Source organism: Lolium perenne, chromosome 1 (assembly GCF_019359855.2).
Source record: "Lolium perenne isolate Kyuss_39 chromosome 1, Kyuss_2.0, whole genome shotgun sequence".
Lineage (NCBI taxonomy): Eukaryota > Viridiplantae > Streptophyta > Magnoliopsida > Poales > Poaceae > Lolium > Lolium perenne.
This window is the reverse complement of record NC_067244.2, coordinates 129,906,763-129,932,622: the sequence shown is the minus strand read 5'-3', so window position 1 is coordinate 129,932,622 and position 25,860 is coordinate 129,906,763. Positions and strand designations below refer to the sequence as shown.

At 39.2% G+C, this 25,860-nt stretch overlaps 1 long non-coding RNA gene across 1 annotated transcript; it reads right to left on the bottom strand.

Annotated features, from left to right (window-relative positions):
- Nucleotides 1-5,057: 5,057 nt before the first annotated feature.
- On the bottom strand, nt 5,058-6,448 carry LOC127293554 (uncharacterized). Its single transcript, XR_007845965.2, has 2 exons — nt 6,244-6,448; nt 5,058-6,115 (listed from the first exon to the last, which is right to left on the bottom strand). It is a non-coding gene; the product is annotated as an uncharacterized lncRNA (long non-coding RNA).
- Nucleotides 6,449-25,860: the final 19,412 nt, after the last annotated feature.

Below are 25,860 nucleotides of genomic sequence, written 5' to 3'. Positions count from 1 at the left end.
TAATTAATTTCTGGCTATTTCCTTTTTTTTCTTTTGATCCCCTGCCGCCTTGGAAACGTTAGGATGCTGCTGCCTCATGGGTCCCGCATGTCATCCTCTCAGAACGATAAATGTTTTCTTTTCTTGGATTTTTTTACCAACTGATTTTTAGTTTTTTATTTTATTTTCGATCCCCTGCCGCCTTTGAAACGTTGACGACGCTGCTGGCTCACGGGTCCCCGATGTCAGCCTCCCCGTACAAGAAACATGTGATATCTTGATTATTTTGCAGACAATAAACAGTGTATTTCGCTCTGAGCTATTGCAAACGGATAAATTAAATCTTCATTTTTACATAAACAAACTTATATGTTGAGTGTCCTTGTTTTTTCTTTTTGCGAAGCATAGGACTTTCCTGTTTTTTTTTGAGAAAAAACCGAACTTTCCTGTTTTGGAGTGAGCTGAAATTGTACGAGTCAAAAGGCCCAGCAGGATAGTTCGAAGGCCCAGATGTCCAGATGCAGCCCAATTGAAATCTTTCTTTTCTTGGATTTTTTCACCCCCGATTTCTCGGCTACTTCATTTTTCTTTTGGTCCCCGTGCAAAATGGGTCCCACATGACATCCTCTATGTACAGTAAATTTCTTTTCTTGGATTATTTTCGGGTCCTGATATTTGGTCACCTGCCTTTTTCTTTCGATCTCATGCCGCCTTTGAAACGTTGAGGAAGCTGCTAGCGCTTGGGTCCCGCATGTCATTCTCTATGAACAATAAAAGTTTCCTTTCTTGGAGTTATTTTTGACCCCTAATTTCTGGCTACTTCCTTTTTCTTTTGATCCCCTGCCGCCTTTGAAACGTTGAAAACTTTCTTTTCTTTGATTATTTTTGGCACCTCATATTTGGTCACTTGCCTTTTTCTTTCGATCCCCTGCCGCCTCTCAAATGGTGATACAAATTTGCTGCAAAAATGGGACCCGCATGTCATCCTCTATGTACTATAAAACTTTCTTTTCTTGGATTTTTTGGCTCCGATATTTGGTCACTTGCCTTTTTTCTTTCGACCTCCTGCCGCATCTCAAACGGTGATACCGCTGCTGCTAAATGGGACCCGCATGTCATCCTCTATGTACAATAAAGTTTCTTTTCTTGGATTATTTTTGGCTCCTGATATTTGGTCACTTGCCTTTTTCTTTCGATCCCATGCCGCCTTTGAAATGTTGAGGAAGCTGCTGGCTCATGGGTCCCGCATGTCATCCTCTATGAACAATAAAAGTTTCCATTGTTAGAGTTATTTTTTACCCCTAATTTCTGGCTACTTCCTTTTTCTTTTGATCCCCTGCCGCCTTTGAACGTTGAAGAATTTGCTGGCTAATGGGTCCCACATGTCAGCCTCTATGGACGATAAACCTTTCTTTTCTTGGAGTTATTTTGACCCCTAATTTCTGGCTATTTTGCCTTTTTTTTGGATCCCGTGCTGCCTTGGAAACGTTGAGGATGCTGCTGCCACATGGGTCCCGCATGTCATCCTCTCAGAACGATAAATGTTTCTTTTCTTCGATTTTTTTACCAACTGATTTTTGATTTATTTTTTCTTTCGATCCCCTGCCGCCTTTAAAACTTTGACGACGCTGCTGGCTCATGGGTCCCGATGTCAGCCTCCCCGTACAAGAAACATGTGATATCTTGATTATTTTGCAGACAATAAAAAGTGTATTTCGCTCTGAGCTATTGCAAACGGATAAATTAAATCTTTATTTTTACATAAACGAACTAATATGAATCTCCTTGATTTTGTTTTGTTTTTGCGAAGCATAGGACTTTCTTGTTTTGGAGTGGGCTGAAATTGTACGAGTCAAAAGACGTCCAGCAGGTTAGAAGGCCCAGATGGCCAGGCAGCCCCAATTTATATCTTCCTTATCTTGGATTATTTTTTGATCAAAAGGCCCAGCAGGGATACATCCTTTTTCTTTTGGTCCTGTGTGCCGCCTTGGAAACGTTGAGGACGCTGCTGCCTCATGGGACCCGCATGTCATCCTCTATGAACTATGAACTCTAAAAGTTTCTTTTTCTTGGATTTTTTTTTTCACCCTCTGATTTTTGGCTATTTCCTTTTTCTTTTGTTCCCCTGCCGCCTTGGGACCCGTATGTCATCCTCTATGTACAATAAACTTTTTTTTCTTGGAGTTTTATTCCCCCTAATTTCGGGCTACTTTCGTTTTCTTTTGATCTCAAGCCGCATTTGAAACGTTGAGACCGCTACTGCAAAATGGGACCCACATGTCATCCTCTATGTAAAATAAAAGTTTCTTTTCTTGGATTATTTTTCACGCTCTGATTTTTGGCTATTTCCTTTTTCTTTCGATCCCCTGCTGCTTGGAAACGTTGAGGATGCTGCTGCCTCATGGGTCCCACATGTCATCCACTATGAACAATAAAAGTTTCTTTTCTTCGATTTTTTTCACCCTCTGCTTTTCGGCTATTTCCTTTTTCTTTTGATCCCCTGCCGCCTTGGAAACGTTGAGGATGCTGCAGCGTCATGGGACCCGCATGTCATACTCTATGTACAATAAAAGTTTCTTTTCTAGGTTTTTGGCTCCTGATATTTGGTCACTTGCCTTTTTCTTTCAATCTCATGCCGACTCTCAAAGGTACAATAAAAGTTTCTTTTCTTGGATTATTTTTGGCTCCTGATATTTGGTCACTTGCCTTTTTCTTTCGATCTCATGCCGTCTTTGAAACGTTCAGACCGCTGCAACAACATGGGACCCTATGTCATCCTCTATGTACAATGAAAGTTTCTTTTCATGGATTATTTTTTGCTCCTGATATTTGGTCACTTTCCTTTTTCTTTCGATCTCATGCCGCCTCGGCCCTCTGAAACGTCGAGTAAGTTGTTGGCTCATGGGACCCGCATGTCATCCTCTATGTACAATAAAGTTTTTTTCTTGGATTTTTTACCCCCGTTTTTTTGGTCACTTGCCTTTTTCTTTCGATCCTGTGCCGCCTTTGAAATTGTGGACGCTGCTGGCTCATGGGTCCCACATGCCAGCCTCTATGAACAATAATATTTCTTTTCTTGGATTTTTTTTACCCCTGATTTCTGGCTATTTGCCTTTTTCTTTGGATCCCCGACCGCCTTTGAAACGATGAGGACGTTGCTGGCGCATAGCTCCCACATGTCAGCCTCTAAGAACAATAAACATTTCTTTTCTTGGATTTATTGTTGACCCCTAATTAATGGCTACTTCGCTTATTTTTTTTCGATCCCCAGCCGCCTTAGAAACGTTGAGGACGCTGCTGGCTCATGGGTCCCATATGACAGCCTCTATGAAAAGTAAAACATTTACTTTCTTGGATTTATTTTTGACACCTAATTAATGACTACTTGGTTCTTTTCTTTTGATCCCGTGACGCCTTTGAAACGTTGAGGGCCCTGCTGGCTCATGGGTCCAACATGTCAGCCTCTATGAACAATAACAGTTTCTATTGTTGCATTTATTTTTGACCCCTAATTTCTGGCTATTTGCCTTTTTTCCATTGCCTGCCACCTTAGAAACGTTGAGGACGCTGCTGGCTGGGTCCCACATGTCAGCCTCTTTGTACGATAAAAGTTTCCTTTGCTAGATTTATTTTTGACCCCTAATTTCTGGCTATTTGCCTTTTTCTTTCGAACTCCACCGCCTTTGAAACGTTGATGACGCTGCTGCAAACTGGGTACAATATGTCAGCCTCTTTGTGCGATAAACCTTTCCTTTCTTGGATTTTTTGGACACCTGATTTCGAGTTACTTGCCTTTTTCTTTCGATCTCCTGCCCCCTTTGAGAAACGTCGAGAACGATGCTGGTTCGTGGGTCCCACATGTCATCCTCTCTGAATGATAAATGTTGAGGCCGCGGCTGCAAGATACGTCCCACATATTAGCCTGACTGTTGAATAAACGTTTCCTTTCTCGAATTTATATTTGACCCCTGATTTCTGGCTACTTTGCCGTTTCTTTCGATCCCCTGCATGTCTGCTACTCCACCGAAAAACAGACCGGCATGTATTCATCACAATACTGGTAGCTAATTTAGGAAAAATGTGTTCATCACGGGATTCAAACAAAGATCTTCATCTCTGCTAAATTTTGATTTCACCAAAAACCGAACAGCGTGTGTTCATGACTTTAAGTTCACAAACACTATGGTTTCTCTATAAAATAAGGTCACCATCCATTCCTTTATTGAAGGCATTTGCGAAAAGTGTCTTTGGCTAATGGGCACCAGTGCTCCTGCTGTTTAAAAAAAAAATCAAATATCATACATATTTGTTTCAAAAAAATCTGAAAATAAATGTAGACATAATAAATAAAGTAACCTACAAGCGTGTAAAATTTTAATATGATATTCTTTATATTCACTACAACATGACAGAGCTTTGGTAACACAGTCTTGTGTAACTAAAGGTCCAAAATAGTGTTACTGGGCCAGTTAGTAACATATTTTGGAATGTGTTCCATTAGGCCGTGTTACTAAGTGGTGTACCTAGTCACATGTAATAATTGTTACCATATGTTAAAAATAGTGTTACAATCTATATAGTAGTAACATGCATATTATGTGTTACCAGAGACATTGGTAACACATTTTTGCAACTATAGTAACACCAGCAGTAACATCCTTTCGTAGGCGTAGAATATTGTTGGAACATATTTTTACACTCATAGTAACATAATTAGGAACACCTTCTTCGTCAAACTAGTAACATAATATGTATATATTGTAACATTATTATTTATAGTTGTCAACTACCCTAGTAACACATTATAATGTATTATTAGAGTTATTAAATACACAATTAGGTGCCCAATTTATGAAATGGAAATTTATTAATAAAATCATTGCACATGCTCAGTTAATTAATTGTTTTTTCTTGATGCATTTTGCCGCTAAAATACGAGATATGAGAGAAATTGAAGCCCATCACATCCACAAATTGAATATATTAATATATTTATTACAAATATACAAGACAACCCATATATTAATGGGTTTTGCATATGTCGAAATACAAGACGCAGCCTTAGGAGGACAAAAAAGTTATATTTTCTATAGCCATTATACTCGAAAAAAGGAATCTCAAAAAGTGAACAAGCACGTATATATACATTATTTCAGATTGTACATGAAAGCTAGGGACTACACATCTAAAATACATGACATTGTTCTACCAACAAATGCTCATCTTCCAATCTCCACACACTTCAACAACATCATCATCCAGTTGTTTGCACACATTGGGTATACAAGAGTCCAGTGAAACTGAAAGCCAAGGCATATGAAAATTGAACTGTTTAAGAGTCATTTATACTCATTAGGTAAATACTGAAAATAATTAGCATTCAGATAGAAATCAACCAGATAATCGTAGCATGTGTAGGTGACACAGAATATCTTACCTCAGTTGAAGTAGCAATTGATTGTTCTACATAGCTACGAAATATATACAGTAACAAAAGAATTAATTGATACTCCTCCTAATAAACATGGCACACTACTAGAAGATTACAACACTAGAGCCTTGTGAATTATGATATAATAATTATGCATGTTTCCTGAAGGTCTAGAACTAGAGTAAGTCATCTATATATGTAGTGACGTTAAAAAGTTGATAAGAACAGAGCTTTACGAAGTAAGAGTAAATATGTTTTTTTAGAATATACTCAGAACCATAACCTAGTCTGTCCACTATTCCCATGGTAATGCCTATCAGTTAGGTATAATTTACAGTGTACAGATTGAGATGCAAACGATGTTTCAGTATTAACAATTGTACGCATTCCAAACATAACCAGGAAATTCAGCAAAATAAAGGACATCAGAGATAGCAAATACGTGGTATACTATTCCAAGATAACAAGCGAATTCAAAAGCACATGTCAGAATAGAAGATTTGAAATTGAACCGATGGTTGATCCAAGAGCTAGCGGGCTATATTTCTTTCCATGTGCTGCTGGCAGGCAAAAGAGATGACAAAGCAGCAAGATAAATGAACGCCTCTGGTCCGTCCCTGCATTGGTGGCACTAAAAATAACTACCTGCGACCCATATTCTGACGATCTCGTGATGTTGCTCCCAAGACTGGAACCCCAGTACCCCTGACACAAGACCAAGGAAAGAGGAAATCGGAGTTTGGATCTCGTGACGAAACAGATTAAAAGATTGCGGATCTACACGCAACAACAGATCGATGAGAAGGCACAATTCAAAAACAAATCGAACTGACCGTCTTCCATTGCCGATAGATCTGGTGGAGATCTGGAACCCCATGAAATTTTGGCCTCGATGAAAGCCGCCAGTCTACACCCGGGGCACCGCCTCAAGACCGCTGCCACCTTCCTCGCCTATACAAACGCCTCCGGCATGCAGTCTCCAAAGATCTAGGCCACGGCTGTTGAGGACGAAGAAGAAAAGTTCCGCGGGGCTGCACTACGAAGAGATAGGTCAATACGGGGCGGGCGGCCAGGAGTTAAAAAGGTTCGATCTGGAAAATATTGAAAGCCCGCGTACGACATATAATTTCTTTCATCTCCGCGCGCTTTATTTTCCTTGGATGGGTGCGACTAAGACCAGCTTTATTTTGGGCCTGCGTTACATTGTCTCTTTTGGTAAGAACTTAATGGTGGTGAACATTCCCTATTTTAGGAAATACTAACCATTTTAATAAAAGAAGAAAAATATTAAAAAACTTTGGAAAATCATAGGAATAGTGGCTTGTTCGATTCCCGCACGGCAGCAAAAGTATATGTTGTTCTAGTTATGTTTCCTATGTCCGATGACATATCGCGTGGTCCAGCATGCCGGTCCAATTGGTTCGCATGAAAATTATGGGTCATACAATGTTTTTTCTGTTCTGGGGGTTCCATATATCAAGTGGCCGCATGTGAGTTGGGTTAGCGGTTCCAAATCTTGAATACGCCCAAATAAAAAATTATAAGCAAACATGTTAAATCGTTTATCTTATGTGTTATGATAATGGAGACTTATGGATGCAACTATTTTAGAGGTCTTCACAACCGTTTTACCCTATCGGGAGTTGTAACACCAGGTAAATGTATTGTTGTGTGTTACTAGCATTATGATTTGTATCACTTCAAGAGTAACACAATTTGTGTATGTTACCGCTGTAATATCGTTGTAACACATTCTCATTTTCTACCTAGTGCGTGTTACTGTCTACCTTTGGAACACAAATGATGTGTTACTCCAATTTTACTTGTAACAAACTTTTCCATGTGTTACATGGTTGTGTTACTTAAACTCTGTTTTGATGTAGTGATTGTAGACTACACAAAAAAGACAAAATCTGTTGAAATTTGGAGATTTGAAATATGCATACCTAGATCCACACGTTTGTTACTTTTGTGTAGCCCAGAATTTTTTGTATTTGAAACTGAAATTTTGCACGTTTATGGGACAATTCATTAGCTACTCCATGATTTTTTTTCTAATTTTTTGAACAAATAAATATATTTTTTATTTTTTCTAAAATAGCAGGAGCACTGGTGCCCAAGAGCACCAAATCTCTTAATAGGCATTTGCGCCTAATAGCGTGAGCTTAGCTAATTTTTGAAGAAAAAAAAGATGTCCATTGTGGTATTCAGGACAAAGATCTTCATGTCTTCTACTGCACCAAACAACAAACCAGCATGTATTCATCACAATACGGGTAGCTAATTTGTGAAAAATATGTTCAGCACGGGATTCAAACAAAGATCTTCATCTCTGCAAAATTTTGATTTCAGCAAAAACCGAACAGCGAATGTTCATGAGGTTAAGTTCACGAACACTATGTTTTCTCTATAAAATAAGGTCACCATCTGTCTCTTATTTCTCAAGGAAAAACAGGTGGAAGTGTTGGGACGAACCACATGGGTGCTTCGGCTCTATGTTCAATCTTCTCTTTTTTGTACTGCAATCTTGAGCCTATGGCAGGACCTCCATTGACGTGCATTCTGCACCAATTTGGCCTTGGACGTATCCATGTATCACGGGCGCGATTGTGGGTAGCAAAGACACAGTCAGGTTTGAACAATTGGAAATCTGGTTCTGCAGCCTCTGCGTCGATTGGCGGGGGTATCATGAAAATTGGGTGATTGAGTCCAAGAAATAAAGAACGCCCCTTCAAATTGTTCAATCTTTCCCACCTTGCCTCTTCTACAGGGTCCAAGGTATGGGCAGATCTCAAGAAAACGTAGCACCATACCAAAGGATAAGACCTCAGCTTGTTACCCATATGTAATATTGGAGGACCGAGGATGGGCTGATAACCTTTAACCTGAATCCACGCGAGATCAGATTCACCAGTAATGGACTCTGCTCTCATTGGTGCCAGGAACCAAGTGCGCTGGTCAGAAAATCCAAGAAATACATCTTCATCTTCATAATTATGATTATCACCATCATCATCTAATTCTTCATCATCTAATTCTTCATCATCGAATTCGTCTTCTTCTAATTCTTCTTCTTCTAATTCTTTTTCATCAGCATCATTATCTTCATCGGCACCTCCATCGCCTTGAGCCACATTTGCTTCATCATCTTCCATGACAGCATCTCCCTCGATTTGAGCGAAAATTGCAGCCACTTCTGCTTCTTCATGTTCAATGACAGGGGTGTCAATGAGACGCGGGGCTGCATGTGTCCCTGCAATGCACAAAGATCAACCACAATGCAGCAAGTAGGAACTACACTGAAAATTATCTCTTCTCTTCTATCTTCTATTTTCTACTACTATAAGGCACCAGTTTTTAACAAGACATGTAGCAGCAATTCCAACGGTTGGTGTCCAAAATATAACGGTTGGGATTAGAGGTATTCGCGTGAAAAAAATACCACACCAGTGTCCACGTGTTTCTAGAACCGTCATGTTTCCATTATGAAGAAAAATCAGAGCAGTCTCACACCGATATCACACGTCCCACTTGATAGTGATTAAGAAAGGTTCCAAATTTTTGTTCATATTTATAAACTGTATGCTCACACTTATTTTGATGGTATAACCAAATTATTAGTTGTATTGAAAGTTTGAACAACATTTAGAACGCAACTTTTATACATCAGTATTGCGAATCGTAATTGGCCAACATGTGCAGCATGCCATTTACTAGTTAAGACATAAAACAAAGACTCACCACAGGTATATGGTTCCCAAACCAGAACATCTCCATACGGATATGTAACTGCGTATACACGATGTAGGTGTGAACTTGTACCATATCCAGGAATACCCATGGCATCGACATAGCTGTTTCTATCAAAGAATTCAGGGTTTCTCAGGATATTCCACTCCTTTTCTAGGGGCGCTTGTAGGATAGCGATCAATTCGTCAAATACAACGATTACCTCGTAATGCCATGGCCCTGCTAGATCATCTTTGTACGGCCTCTTGACGATCCGTACTTTGAGCAGTTCCAAACTTTTATCTATTTTGTATTTGAACAGGAATGGTGGGCTGCCATGCCACCATTCACTAGTAGGGCCCAAAGAAATTCCTGCATCTTGCAGAGATGGAAGAGGTATAATAGTATCTGATATGTATATGTTGCGGATCGTAAAGTGCCCGTCCTGCTGGACAAGTGCCACCTGGGCCGCCGTTACAACCCACCCAAAGGCATGGGTCCATGTCCATCCAGTTCCTCCTTGGTATGGATAAATGCTGGAACTGTCGGCTTGTCTAATGGCATCAGCAACGCGTGAATGCCCTGCAAATAGGATTTGTTTCAGAATTGTCTATGCATGCAAGGTATTCGACAGAATGAAGAGCGGATTGTGCAGAACTGAAGCACAGATGTAATGGATAAATAAAGCAATTCTGAAGAGTACATGTGCATAGTGAAGGCAGCAAACCTTATAGTACTGATGTAAATAACACATGCATGATGTTTGGCAATAAGAAAAGTTGATTGAAAAAACACAAGCTGAAACGAGATGAGTAAATAAATAAATACTCTTACAGTATTGTCGCGGTCGTCTGGCCATGTCTCGGGGTCGCAGTGGAGCAGGCTCGGTAAACCGAACGGAACCTTATGCGCTCCGCGGATGGCATGCCGCATGCCGATCATGCCTCGAGTGAGGCGACCAGTGCTGAGGATATCCGCCCGCTCGGCTATGTTCTCCACCAGTGGGTAGTGGAGGTTGCCCCACCCCATGGACTGGTGGTAGCAATCAGGAATCTCCTCAACCTTACGCTTCTGCTTCATTGGAGTCGGTAATCTAATGCAAGGGAGAGAGGGGTGAACGGGAGAAAGAGACAGAAGAGGGTTTTTTTTGGAGAAGATGCAGTAGTAGTACTACGATACTAGGAGGTGGAGATGCGGGGCATGTTTCCGGGGGAGAGGAACCACTATTTCCCTTTAAAAAAATAACAGCACTTGCGCATTAGAACTTGGGGCGGGGATATAGCGGTAAGAGGTATTGACCAACTTTCCCTCACCTTGACCCCACGTGGTTGTGAACCCGAGATAATTTTCTTTTTGATGAACCCGATATACTTATTATAGTACTAAAATAGTACAAGTATATACCTTGTATATACCAACATTATTATTTTAAGGACTTTTGTTCCATGAGCAACAACTTCCCCCACTCCGCTCATCCGAAATCCTAGCCCCTCCAACTTCAAGGACCAATCAACATAGCTATGGCCTTCTAATTTGGCTCAAGTTGCCGCACACATAGTCCTCCCGCCGACAAGGAATAGGAGCATCAGCCCTTTCGTCTCTTGTTGTTATACATAATCATATACAGTACCATATATATTTCAAATTTCCATATCAAAAAATAGTTCAAATCTGAATTTTAACATCTCAAGCTAAACCCTCGCTTGCTCTTAAACATAAGCATACCATAGTTCTACTTTTGTCTTCACCGAACAACAGAACACAATGTGTTCATCACAACATAGCCAACCGGAGTACCTAGTAATGTAACTAGAGAAGTGAACCTATAGTTGATCAAGCCTTCAACTTTAACACAATAATACCCCCACATTATGTGTTGAGGAGCCACACCCGTATATTTAAGAGTACCATCATGTAGACCACAAATGCATCAATGAAGAGAGGGGTATACTTATAGACCACCTCTTTACAAAACAGTTGTAATTAGTAGACCACAATTGGCTCGTTCATTAGCTATGAAATTACATACTATCAGTAGCTACAATGGCTGCAGGCCCTGTTTCAGAATTAAACATCACACTTGTTCCAATCCGGGGCGTTGGCGAAGTTTGGGATGAACCAAAGCGGTGTCTTTACCAGGTACCTATTTTTTTTTGTTTTGCATGTTTTCTCCAAGGCGTTGGTTTGGAAACCAATGGCGCAATCTTCACGATTCAGACTGAATCGGCATATTTCAGGCAGCTGCGAATTGCGAAGCCATGCTTCATTCGGCAAGGTGTACACACAATTTCTTCTCGTCAGACATCCTGGGACAACATCTGCACCGCCTAATGGCAGCATAATCGGATAGTTCACTCCAAGGAAAAGAGAATATTCTCCAAGGTCATCAATCTTTTCCCATGGAATACCTTCATTTAACTTACTAGTGTCCTTCGTGAACACCAGGCAACCAAACCCGAAGCATAGTTGCCAACAAGGCGACCATGATGAACACGACGATCGAAGCAAGAGATGGCAAACTTTACAGAATATTCCCTTTCATCGGCAATGCCCGGTGTATGGATCAAGAAGTCTAGAACCATCTATAGATCTTGCTAACCACCACACGCCATAATCGACCTCGTGATCATGGCCAAGAGCATCATCAAGTGCACACCGCCATTCAAACACAATGGGCGGTGGCTCTACGATCAGCGGAGGACCTGCTTGAAAACGAAATTACTGTTAAGAAGGGTATGTTTGGTTTGCACAAATCTGAAAATGTAAGAATTGGGAAAACGCATTAGAATTCAGATGGGATGATATAATGGCATTTCCATTCAATAATACAGCATATTGGTGTATTTGAGTACATCACATGGGAAACCAAAGGATTCATTTCAAGAAGTTCAAGTAGAGGTCAAAATCCAACATAATTCAATCTGAGAATAAAACTCCTAATTATACAATCCTCAAATTTTTCTATGGTAATCATCTCGAATAAAAAGTCTAAATACCAATGAAATTTCATCCGAAGCAAATATGCCCCAAGCCTCCAAGTCGATCAGTCAAAGTTCGAAAATTAATAAGTTTGTGCATTAAAATTATCTTTACAACCATGAATAATGAAGCTCATCATACACTACGTCCGGAGGAAAATTACCACTTGCCGAGGATTCCATGCGTGAACAAAGTGCTAGTATGAGTTGTGGCAAACACAAGCCCATTGTGGAGAATTGCATCGTTGTAATTGTAAAAGATGTGGGACTTGGGCTCAGAAGAACTGTCCATCCGTAATCAGCGCCGCAAAGGAGGGCAACTCGATGTCAAAAACAGCAACAAGAGAGAAATTTTTGTACCCCCCCAAACTGTGGGAACTTGGCATATATATATCTTGTGAAATATAATAGCACGAAGTATGAGGAGGTATATATGTGGAATGTGGGTGGATACAAACGGCACAGGGAGAGGAATTTCACGGAGAGTGGAGACGTTGACAAGTTTCCATTTGCAAGGTGAAAGCCGGTGTCAACCATGGCAACCCAATCTCCATTGGCTCCTACCCACTGCTTACCCGCACTGGCTCCGGCATCACAAACAGCGTGGAGGAGAACCTGTCTAGCGGCGTCAGCTTGAAATCCCGTGCTACCTTCGTCGGGTGAGAATGAAGAACACATGGGAGGCCAAACGGGAGAGAAAAAGATAGAGTTGCACTATCATTTGCAGAGTCGAAAAATAGTTTGGACGAACCGACGAGGCTCGCGGCGGTGATGACGTCGCATCTTGTTACGAGTTCTTCAAGGGGACCTTCGGAAAAGACCTTCTGAAACAGTTCGTAGTCATCATTTTCCTTGTTCGATGCCGCCATCGCAGGCAGGGGTGGGTCTATGAGGTTTGGGTTCAACTGATTGGAGTTTAATTTGGGTTCGATGGCGGCAGGTGGCGGGGAAGATGACGAACGGAGGCTCTCAAACTGGGCGGTGGAATTGATTCTAAAGCTGCATGGCGGCGGCACTGGCGCGTGCTATGGAAGGTGGTCGATTGGTGCGGGCGGGGGCGGAGGTAGACGATGGAGGTGAACCGAAATAGGGCAGGTGGGGGCGGGGCGCTTGACTTCGCTCCTCTACACTCTACAGCATATCCTCCTATTTCTTGGAAAGTGTATAGACCCATAATAAAAAGTCATTGTTCCCTCTGAAAAGGTGAAGAACAAGTCACTGGTCTAACGTGCAAATTTGGACATCCCAAGCTATGTGTTGTCATGTCAATTCAATGTCCATGGCAGTATTTTGAATTTTGCGTGACCAAAAGAAGTAGTACGCCTTGGCCTTTCACAATCGGGGTTTCTTTAGAGCAAGAACAATAGAAGAGCCAACAGCTGGCAAAAGTACCACGTAGGCGGGCTATAAGCGCCCACTATTGTCCTACTTCCTCTTGGCGTGATACTCCCTCCGTCCACAAATAAGTGGACGTGCGGGATTTTCAAGGTAAATTAGTAAAAGGAAAGAAAAAATGTGTTGGAGCACTCGTATCTTAAGAAACACATGTACTCAACCACGGTTGTAGATTTTCTCGGCGCAAGACTTTTCCCCAGCAGTTGTGGCTTTCAGTTATTCGTGGGTGTGGGGAGGAGCTCCGCCGCATCGGTAGAAAGCAAAGAGGAACGACGGCTCTCGATCATGCGGTGTACTCGTAAATCACGTGCGACCCATGCCCTAATAATTCACAATGCATTGATGAGGGCTATCACTTCATCATCCAATAAAATGTACTTAGTAACTATGGTAATAATATTGTCTTCTTGCAAAAAAAATGGTAAAAATATTGTCTCTTAAGCCATGTACTAGTACAGTGCAAGATGCTTTAGAGAAATAAACCTATATTTTATTGATACTCCGTAATACACATGGTTATTTATTCTAGGCAAATGCCTACCGAAAGATGTACGAATAGGGAAATGTAGGATTGCAATGTCATGTCCACTCCAATCCTATAGGAATTCATAGAAACCAAACTTTGTTTGATTCCACCATAGGAAAAGTAAAGCATTCTTAAAAAGAGGCATGAGTAGATGTTTAATTTTCTATGGAATCTGTGCAAAGAAATCCTTAGGAAAAATTCCTATCGGAAACAATCCTACAAATCAAACAGCCAAGGATTCAATTGTACCAATTTCCTATGCAAATCCTTGGTGTTCACCCAATCCTCTCGAATACTCATCCAAAAAATGCACTAATACTTTGATGGGGAGTTTTTGTATTCTAGGCAAGAATAGAGGGTTTGCGGGGATCACTTGAGAAGTGTATTAACCAAAGAAGGCATAAGTAATACACCAACACACACTAACATGCCCTTAATGGATGTATCTCCATAAACTCCCTCTGTTCTTTATTACTACTACTAGTTTATGTACTTCTTAACTAATATGGGATAATCATGAAATATATTTTCTAACATTCAGCCAAAATATAGTGTTTCGACTTTTTAAAATACTGAAAAACTAGTAATTAAAAATATTTGTGCTATCAAATCTAGGAAGTTTGAAAATATTTTGTATTTCGTCTCAAAGTTGTGTTACTTGGTGTAAGATTCACACAGAAATGATGAAAATATCAAACCTTCAAAAAAATTGTAGTAATTCAAACGTTATGTGCGTTTCATAATTTTGCAAAATCGATTCTATTTGCAATTAAAACTATAGTAGTTGGTGATCCCCGATCATCTGATTTGCTCTTAAACAACTCAATCCTAAATTTGAACCTCCCTGCAACAGAACACGATAGTTGGTGGTTTGTGCGGAAAAAAATTACAGTTTAAAAAAGTGTTTTACGCAACGAAGGCAGCAATAAGCGGTAGTTTGTGCAATTTCCTCGTGTAAACAACATGTAGCGTCGAAGTAATAGTACTAGGAGTACAGAAATCTTGTGTAATTTCTAGTTCTACATATTACTAGTGTCCACTGTTTGAGAGTTGATGGTGAATGGGTCTAATTTTCAATCGAATGAGAATTAGCAAATTGATTTTTATGACAAAAGCATACAAAGGGAGTAAAACCAAAATACCCGCATTCGCCGCTGCTACCAGCATGCGATGCCTCCACGAGTGCATTGACGGCTGCTGCAAATCCTCGGAAGGCATCTAGGTTTTGCAGATCGTCGATTGCCGCTGTCCGGCTAAGCTTAACCAGCATAGCTGCCGCCAAGATATCTCGGATTTGGACCACAGGCAGAAGCTGATTGGGGTCGAAGGATTGCCTGATTCGGAATTTGAAGTACCAAGCCCTCGGCTCCGATGATGGAAGTTTGGAACTCAGCCCGGCCAGAACCTCCCAAATCTGTGTGTGGCAGTGGATGCCCATCGGCATCCCCAATGCTGCTGACGCCGTGATGTGGTCGGTCGCACTTTGGTCCCCACTAAAGGCTGGGGCTGCAAAGACGTCGCCGCCGCCCCCGACGTCCCCACGACGGCAACGCCATGGACCGAGGCGCTGAGTTTGTTGGCGAACCCGAAGCCCTGGATGGCAAGTGCTTCTTCACAATGGAAGCATCCTCACCCGGCGAGGTTCGCCCCCGGTGCATGCCTATGCTCCGACCAGCCCACTTTGCCGCTGCTGCCTGGGCTGCCGCCGATACCTGGGCCACCGCCGCTTCATGGGACCCCCCTCCCTCCTCTCCCTCTCCTAGATCAAAGGGCGCCAGGAGTCTAGCCACAGCAAGACACAGAGCCGCCTGCTTCATCGCACACCAATGGCACACAGACATTTGCGAGCTTTTAGCACACACCCCTCCGAGGCTGAGTCGTGGAGCCTGGGTGCACGGGGCTAAGGCTGGAGGAGTCGCCATGGGACGAGGGGTGTCGAGTGCTCGGGCAAGTACGGGAAAGGCGAAGTTTTGCATAACCTTATATGATCACATCAATGCTTCTCAAGGAGCCAAATACTGTATGAGAAATCGGAAAAGTTTGAACGTTTGAAAACTTTGCCGGCATAATGCATCCTTCCAATGCACGCCTACTAAGGTAGAAAGCCAACTCAATTGCTACTTTGTTGGCAAAATGTACCATGGCTCAATCTTAGGTCACACACCCATGAAGCCAAGTTAACTCATCTATCAATTGGTATATTTTGGTCATATTCAAAATTTTACTTGAAACTTGTTGGTCATGCCATTCTACTACTCGCCTAACACTTTTTCTACGCGGGAAGGAGGGGGGTATGATGCTACCCTGAATTTGTGGGACCGAGAAAAACTCACAAATACGAGCGATGCAACAAAAAGAAACACATCCGTCCCCCTCCCCGAGTGATTTGTCCTAGATATGAAATCAAACTACAAGTGGTTCGAAAAAGGCAATCGAAAAACATGGGGAAAATACAAGAATGTCATATCAGTGTTTTAAGCCCTTCAAATAGTTTGGCACCATGTTGGACATCGTCCAGCTTAATTCCACCCAAACATGATTTTTTTCGTTTGAATATGTCTAGACTTTGTTTATCATCTTCAATGCTTATTCTATGACATAAGAAGACTATATGCTTTGGTTTTAATTTTTTGAATTTTTAATGCCCAATTGAATCTTGGTCAAACCCTAGGTTTGACCAAGATTTAAACAAGTTCATAACATGAAAATGAAAAAGTAAGCCTGGATCCTTCTTAGTAACTCCAAAATGAATCTTTTGGAAGGTTTTCTTAAATTTCCATGTTTGAAACCCAAAACCACTTCTCTTCATGCTTGACTTCATAAGACAGAGTTTAGGGTTAGGCTACGTATAGATACATGATTTTTCTGGTTTGAATATGTCTAGACCTTGTTTAATTTATCAACTTGAATGCTTATATGACAGAAGAAGACTATGTGCTTTGATTTTTCATTTTCTTGATTTTTTCGGTTTTTTATGCCCATTTGAATCTTTGGTCGTGAAATCTGAGATTTGACAAAGATTTAAACAAGTTTAAAACATGAAAATGAAAAAGTAAGCATGGGTCCTTTTTATTCACTCCAAAATGAAGCTTTTGGGAGGTTTTTGAAATTTTCATGTTTGAAACCCAAAACCACTTCTCTTCATCAATCCTTGACTTCCTAAGACAGAGTTTAGGGTTAATTAGGGGGCAGATACATGCTTTTCTGGTATGAATATATATGTGTGGACCTTGTTAATCAACTTGAATGCTTACTATATGACATAAGAAGACTATGTGCTTTGATTTTTCATTATTTTAATTTTTTGAACTTTTATGCCCATTTGTATCCTGGTCAAATCCTAGGTTTGACCAAGATTTAAAACATGAAAATGAAAAATTAAGCCTGGATCAACTACAAGAAAAGTTGCCAAACTTTTCTTGTAGTGATCCTTCTTAATTAGTAACTTCAAAATGAAGCTTTTGGAAGGTTTTTGAAATTTCCATGTCTGAAACCCAAAACACCTCTTCATGATTGACTTCATAAGACAAATCGAGTTTAGGGTTAGGGGTAGATACATGATTTTTCTAGTTTGAATATGTCTAGACCTGGCTTATCAACTTGAATGCTTAGTATATGACATAAGAAGACGTACTATGTGCATTGGTTTTTCATTTATTTGATTTGTTTTGAATTTTTATGCCGAATCAAATTTTGGTCAAATCATAGGTTTAACCAAGATTTAAACAAGTTTAAAACATTAAAATGAAAAATTAAGCATGGATCCTTCTTAGTCACTCCAAAATGAAGCTTTTGGGAGGCTTTTGAAATGTCTATGTTTGAAACCCAAAACCACTTCTCTTCATGCTTGACTTCATAAGACAGATGAGTTTAGGGTTAGGGGTAGATACATGATTTTTCTGGTTTGAATAGGTCTAGACCTTGTTATCAAGTTGAATGGCTTACTATGTGACATAAGAAGACTATGTGCTTTGGTTTTTCATTTTTGATTTTTTCGATTGTTTTTATGCCCATTTGAATCTTGGTCAAATCCTAGGTTTGAACAAGAATTTAAACAAGTTTAAAACATGAAAATGAAAAGGTAAGCATGGATCCTTCTTAGTCTGTCCGAAATGAAGCTTTTGGGCGGTTTTCGAAATTTCCATGTTTGAAAACCCAAACCACTTCTCTTCATGCTTGACTTCATAAGACAAATTTAGGGTTAGGGGTATAGATACATGATTTTTCTTGTTTGATATGTCTAGATATTGTTTATCAACTTGAATGCTTACAATATATGTGACGCAAGAAGACTATGTGTTATGGTTTTTAATTTTTGGGGGTTTTTCGAATTTTTTATGCACACTTGAATCTTGGTCAAATCCTAGCTAGCTAGGTTTGACCAAGCTTTAAACAAGTTTAAAACATGAAAATGAAAACGTAAGCATGGATCCTTCTTAGTCACTCCAAAATTAAGCTTTTCGGAGGTTTTTGAAATTTCCATCTTGTAAACTCAAAACCACGTATCTTCATGTTTGACTTCAAAAGACAGAGTTTAGGGTTAGGGGGTAGATACATGATTCTTCTTTGAATATGTTTAGATCTTGTTTTATCAACTTTAATGTTGACTGTATGACATAAGAAGACTATGTTTTTGATTTTTTTATGAATCTTGGTCAAATCCTAGGGTTGGCCAAGATTTAAACAAGTTTAAAACATGAAAATGAAAATATTTCAAGTTCACCTTTGGTTCGATCTTTCAGTAACCAGGCGCATATATATATGGATGCAAATTGAGATAATTAATTCGTGAAACATTGGAAATGTCCATCGTGTGTCATGTTTCCCCCTCACATGAAAATTGGATTGGTGGTAGACAAGTAAAAGCACATTTATGTGCGACAACCCAAAATGCACATATTTTGCTGAGTTTTCATGCATGCATTAAAAGTTGTGAATATATACATAAAATGCATGTGGGTCATGATTCAAAAGTTTGACATGTATATGGTTCTTGTGTAGTAGTACTATAGTAGTGCATGTACCAAGCTCACACATGTGCTATTTTCTAAAACATTAATTGGTATGGCATGTCTCGTATTTTCCCTAGCTATAAATTTAGAAAAAGATGAGCAATTAATCCATGATGTTCGATTGCCTTTTCTGAACCACCTTTGGCCTGATTCAAATCTGGTAAAAATCACAGGGGTAGGGGAGGAGTGTGTTTCTTTTGGATGCATCGCTCGTATTTGCAAGTTTTAGGGGTCCCACAAATTCAGGTTTTAGGGTTAGGGGGTATACATATGATTTTTCTGGTTTGATTATGGCTACATTGTTTATCAACTAGAATGCTTACTATATGCATGACATAAGAAGACTATGTGCTTTGGTTTTTCATTTTTTCTGATTTTGTTCTGAATTTTTATGCCCATTTGAACCTTGGTCAAATCCTAGGTTTTACCAAGATTTAAACAAGTTCAAACACGAAAATGAAAAGGTAAGCATGGATCCTTCTTATATTAGTCACTGTAAAATGAAGCTTTTGGGAGGTTTGTGAAATTTCCATGTTTGAAACCCAGAATCACTTCTCTTCATGCTTGACTTCATAAGACAGAGTTTAGGGTTGTTAGGGGGTAGATACATGATTTGTCTGGTTTGAATATGTATAGACCTTGTTTATCAACTTGGATGCTTCCTATATGACATAAGAATACTAGCTATGTGCTTTGGTTTTTCATTTTTCTGATTTTTTTGGATTGTTATACCCATTTGAATCTTGGTCAAATCCTAGGTTTGAATTGTTATACTATATTCAAGCCCACAAATACAAGGTTTAGGGTTACGGTGTAGATACATGATTTTTCTGGTTTGAATATATCTAGACCTTGTTTATCAACTAGAATGCTTACTATATGACATAAGAAGACTATGTGCTTTGGTTTTTCTCTTTTTTTGATTTTTTTGAATTTTGTATGCCCATTTGAATCTTGGTCAAATCCTAGGTTTGACAAGATTTAAACAAGTTTAAAACATGAAAAAGAAAGAGTGAGCCTAGATCCTTCTTAGTCACTCCAAATTGCAATTGATAGATGAGTTAACTTGGATTCATGGAAAAAATAATGTCATGTAAACGAGTTAACTTCGCTTTCCTACCCATGAATCCATAGGAAACTTGGTACTAATACTGTACTCCGTATAATAATCACCCGAGTTTTTACACCAACAGGTATGTCACTTACGTGACCATGCATGAGGTCCCACACTTCAGTGAGCACAAATCACGTGCAGTAGGTACGCAAACTCCCAGCCATCTTCTTTGTCAAGAGAAGACGCGCACCAGGATGCGTAGTGGAAGTCATCTCTGGATCCTTCTGTTGTCCCTCTCAGGGAAAAGAAAAAGAAAAAAACATCTTTCTCATTCTCGGCCTCGCTCGCAGCCTCGCACCTCCTGTGCACAGACAAACGCTGCACAACAGTCAACATCACCAGAAAAAATATATACACCATAAATAATAAGAGGGGCCCCGTGACTGCTATCCCTTCTTCTCCTTCCGTGTGATCCCTCTTCCTCCGAGTTTCACTAGACGGGCAAACACACATGTGCTGCATAGTAATAATAAAAAAGTAAAAAATCGACCTATGAATCTATGATTAAATAGGTAAAATCCTAGGTTTTATCAAGGTTTAAACAAGTTTAAAACATGAAAATGAATAGGTAAGCATGGATCTTTCTTAGTCATTCTAAAATGAAGCTTTCGCGAGGTTTTTGAAATTTCCATGTTTGAAACCCAAAACCACTTCTCTTCATGCTTGACTTCGTAAGACAGAGTTTAGGGTTAGGGGTAGATACATGCTTTTTCTGGTTTGAATATGTCTAGACCTTGTTTATCAACTTGAATGCTTACTATATGACATAAGAAGGCTACGTTCTTTGGTTTTTCATTTTTTCTGTTTTTTTCTGATTTTTTATGCCCATTTAAATCTTGGTCAAATCCTAGGTTTGACCAAGATTTAAACAAGTTTAAAACATGAAAATGAAAAGGTAAGCCTGGATCCTTCTTAGTCACTGTAAAATGAAGCTTTTGGGAGGTTTGTGAAATTTCCATGTTTGAAACCCAAAAGCACTTCTCTTCATGCTTGACTTCATAAGACAGAGTTTAGGGTTAGGGGGTGTAGATACATGATTTGTCTGGTTTGAATATGTCCAAATCTTATTTATCAACTTTTGAAAAATAATGTATATATCTACCACTAACCCTAAACTCTGTCTTATGAAGTCAAGCATGCATGAAGAGAAGTGGTTTTGGTTTCAAACATGGAAATTTCGAAAAACCCTCCCAAGAGCTACATTTATGAGTGAGTAAGAAGGATATATAGATGCTTAATTTTTCATATTCATGATTTAAACTTGTTTAAACCATGTTCAAACCTAGGATTTGACCAAGATTCAAATGGGCATAAAATTTTAAAAAAATCAAAAAATAAAAAACAAGGCACATAGTATTCTTATGTCATATAGTAAGCATTCAATTAAGTTGACAAACAAGGTCTAGACATATTCAAACCAGGAAAATCATGCATCTATCCCCTAACCCTAGCTAAACTCTGTCTTATGAAGTCAAGCATGCATGAAGAGAAGTGGTTTTTGGTTTCAAATGTTTAAGCCAAAAGCCCCTTTTCAAATATTTCAAACTTATTCAAATTTGGTTCAAATTTGAAAGCATACAAGTTATAGCACACATAGTGCATAAATTTTCACACATACTGCACTAGATGCTAACCCTATAGTTTGAGGCCATTTGGGTGACCTAGGTCGAAAAAATTCTTGGATTAGAATCGTGTTGTTCGAACCCCGTAGTTGGATTTTTTTGAACCCTTGATCTGTAGAACTGGGCAAAACCCTAGTTTAACCTATTTAATTATAGATTCGTATATCGATTTTTCTACGAGTACTACCTTTTTATTATTACTATGCAGCACATGGGTGTTTGCCCGTCGAGTGAAACTCGGAGGAAGAGGGATCACTCGGAAGGAGAGAAGAAGGGAGAGCATTATGGTGTCTCCCCTTTTTCGGGTGATGATGTTGACTTTTGTGCAGGGTTTGTCAGTGAGCAGGAGGTGCGAGCGAGCGAGCGAGTCGAGCGAGGCCGAGAATGAGAGAGATTTGTTTTTTTTTGTGAGAGGGACAACCGAAGGATCCAGAAGGACCCACAGACTTCCAATACGCATCCTGATGCGTCTTCTCTTGACAAAGAAGATGGCTGGGAGTTTGCGTACCTATTGCACGTGACTTGTGCTCACTGAAGTGTGGGACCTCAAGCGTGGGCACCACACGTAAGTGACAGACCTGTTGGTGTAAAAACTCGATTGATTATTATAGTGCATTAGAACAAAGTTTCCTATGGATTCAAGGGTAGGAAATCCAAGTTAACTCATTTACGTGTTAAACTTGTCTAAATCTTGGTCAAACCTAGGATTTGACCAAGATTCAAATGGGCAGAAAAAAAAATAGAAAAATGAAAAACCAAATCACATAGTCTTCTTATGTCATATAGTAAGCATTAAAGTTGATAAACAAGGTCTAGACATATTAAACCAGACAAATCATGTATCTATACCCCTAACCCCTAAACTCTGTCTTATGAAGTCAAGCATGTGAAGAGAAGTGGTTTTGGGTTTCAAACATGGAAATTTCAAAAACCTCCCAAAAACTACATTTTAGAGTGACTAAGAAGGATACATGGTTCCCTTTTCATATTCATGTTTTAAGCTTGTTTAAATTATCTTGGTCAAACCTAGGATTTGACAAGATTCAAATGGGCATCAAAATTGAAAAAAAATTCAGAAAAAGAAAACCAAAGCAAATAGTTTTCTTATGTCATATAGTAAGCATTAAAGTTGATAAACAAGGTCTAGACATATTCAAACTAGACAAATCATGTATCTATACCCCCTAACCCATGAACTCTGTCTTATGAAGTCAAGCATATGAAGAGAAGTGGTTTTGGTTTCAAACATGGAAATTTGAAAAACCTCCCAAAAACTTCATTTTAGAGTGACAAAGAAGGATACATGCTTCCCTTTTCATATTCATGTTTTAAGCTTGTTTAAATTATCTCGATCAAACCTAGGATTTGACAAGATTCAAATGGACATCAAAATTGAAAAAAATCAGGAAAAAGAAAAACCAAAGCAAATAGTTTTCTTCTGTCATATAGTAAGCCAATTAAGTTGATAAACAAGGTCTAGACATATTCAAACTAGACAAATCATGTATCTATACCCCCTAACCCCTAAACTCCGTCTTATGAAGTCAAGCATATGAAGAGAAGTGGTTTTGCTCCCAAAAGCTTCATTTTAGAGTGACTAAGAAGGATCCATGCTTACCTTTGCATTTTCATATTTTAATCTTGTTTAAATCATTATCAAGCCTAGGATTTGACCAAGATACAAATGGGTGGGCACAAAATTCAAAAAAATCAGAATAATGAAAAACGAAAGCACATAGTCTTCTTATGTCATATCGTATGCATTCAAGTTAAACGAGGTCTAGGTATATCCAAACCAGACAAATCATGTATCTACCCCCTGTTGATCTTATGAAGTCTAGCATGAAGAGAAGTCGTTTTGGGTTTCAAACATGGAAATTTCAAGAACATCCCAAAAGCTTCATTTTAGAGTGACTAAGAAGGATACATGCTTCCCTTTTCATTTTCATGTTTTAAACTTGTTTAAATCTTGGTCAAACCTAGGATTTGACCAAGATTCAAATATATGAGCATAAAATTCAAAAAAAAAACAAAAAAATGAAAACCAAGGCACATAGTCTTCTTATGTCATATAGTAAGCAATCAATTAAGTTGATAAACAAGGTCTAGACATATTCAAACCAGGAAAATCATGTATCTACCCCCTAACCCTAGCTAAACTCTGTCTTATGAAGTCAAGCATGCATGAAGAGAAGTGGTTTTTGGTTTCAAACGTTTAAGCCAAAAGGTAAGCATGGATCCTCCTTAGTCACTGTAAAATGAAGCTTTTGGGAGGTTTGTGAAATTTCCATGTTTGAAACCCAAAACCACTTAAGACAGAGTTTATGGTTAGGTGAAGATACATGATTTTTCTTGTTTGAATATGTCTAGACCTTGTTTATCAACTTGAATTTTTTACTATATGATATAAGAAGGCTATATATGTGCTTTGGTTTTTCATTTTTTGATTTCTTTCGAATTTTTTATGCCTATTTAAATCTTGGTCAAATCCTAGGTTTAAACAAGTTTAAAACATGAAAATGAAACGGTAAGCATGAATCCTTCCTTACTCACTCTAAAATGAAGGTACTTGAAAATTTTATGTTTGAAACCCAAAACCCCAGTTCTCTTCATATGTTTGACTTCATAAGACAGAGTTTAGGGTTAGGGGTAGATATGATACATGATATTTCTGCTTTGAATATGTCTAGACCTTGTTTATCAACTTGAATGCTTACTATATGACATAAGAAGGCTATATATGTGCTTTGGTTTTTCATTTTTTTTGAATTTTTCTGAATTTTCACTCCCATTTGAATCTTGGTCAAATCCTAGGTTTGACCAAGGTTAAAACAAGTTTAAAACATGGCAATGAAAAGGTAAGCATGGATCCTTCTTAGTCACTCTAAAATGAAGCTTTTGGGAGGTTTTTGAAATTTCCATGTTTGAAACCCAATATCACTTCTCTTCATGCTTGACTTCATAAGGCAGAGTTTAGGGTTAGGGGGTAGATACATGATTTGTTTGGTTTGAATATGTCTAGACCTTGTTTATCAACTTGAATGCTTACTAGATGACATTAGAAGACTATGTTCTTTGGTTTTTTCCGTTTTTTTGAATTGTTATACCCATTTGAATCTTGGTCAAATCCTAGGTTTGACCAAGATTTAAACAAGTTAAAAAATTGAAAATGAAAAAGGTAAGCCTGGATCCTTCTTAGTCACTGTAGAATGAAGCTTTTGGGAGGTTTGTGAAATTTCCATGTTTGAAACCCAAAACCAGTTCTCTTCATATGTTTGACTTCATAAGACAGAGTTTTTATCAACTCCAGTGCTTACTATATGACATAAGAAGGCTATATATGTGCTTTGGTTTTTCATTTTTTGATTTTTTCTGAATTTTTATGCCCATTTAAATCTTGGTCAAATCCTAGGTTTGACCAAGGTTTAAACAAGTTTAAAACTTGAAAAGAAAAGGTAAGAATGGATCCTTCTTAGTCATTCTAAAATGAATGAAGCTTTTGGGATATTCTCACAAATCGATCTAGTCTACATGACTTTGATAGATTTTAATTAAGAAGCAGCAACTTAACAATAATTACCCAAAATCTAACAGCTGGTTCGACAACAACCTGGACGTTACGCTAAAATGAAGTGCGAAAACAACGAACAGCACTTTTGTAGTACTGTACTCGGTACTCTATACTTGCTCCAGCTAATCCCCATTGCTTCACTACTATAGTAGTACTACCCTGGCTCGCATTCATTGTTTCCCCTGACTATTCAGAGCTTTGGACGTCCATCAGAGTAGTAGTCAGTAGTACAGTACTGCTAGCTCGATTAATGGCGTGCTATAAAATTCTATACTAGCCGACAGATGTCCATTCCTCGGGTTGCGCGCCAGAGCCTTCGAAGAGAAGGTAGCCGCTCTGTCCCGTTGATTTACGGTGGACGGACAGGATACTCCGGACTGCTCTCGATTCATTTGCTTCTGCTCCCGCGTCCTGACCCTTCGCGGACTGAGATCCAGTGACTTCACTAAGAGAAGTCACCATGCGACTTTACACACGTGAGCCATTCGATCAAGATCCAACGC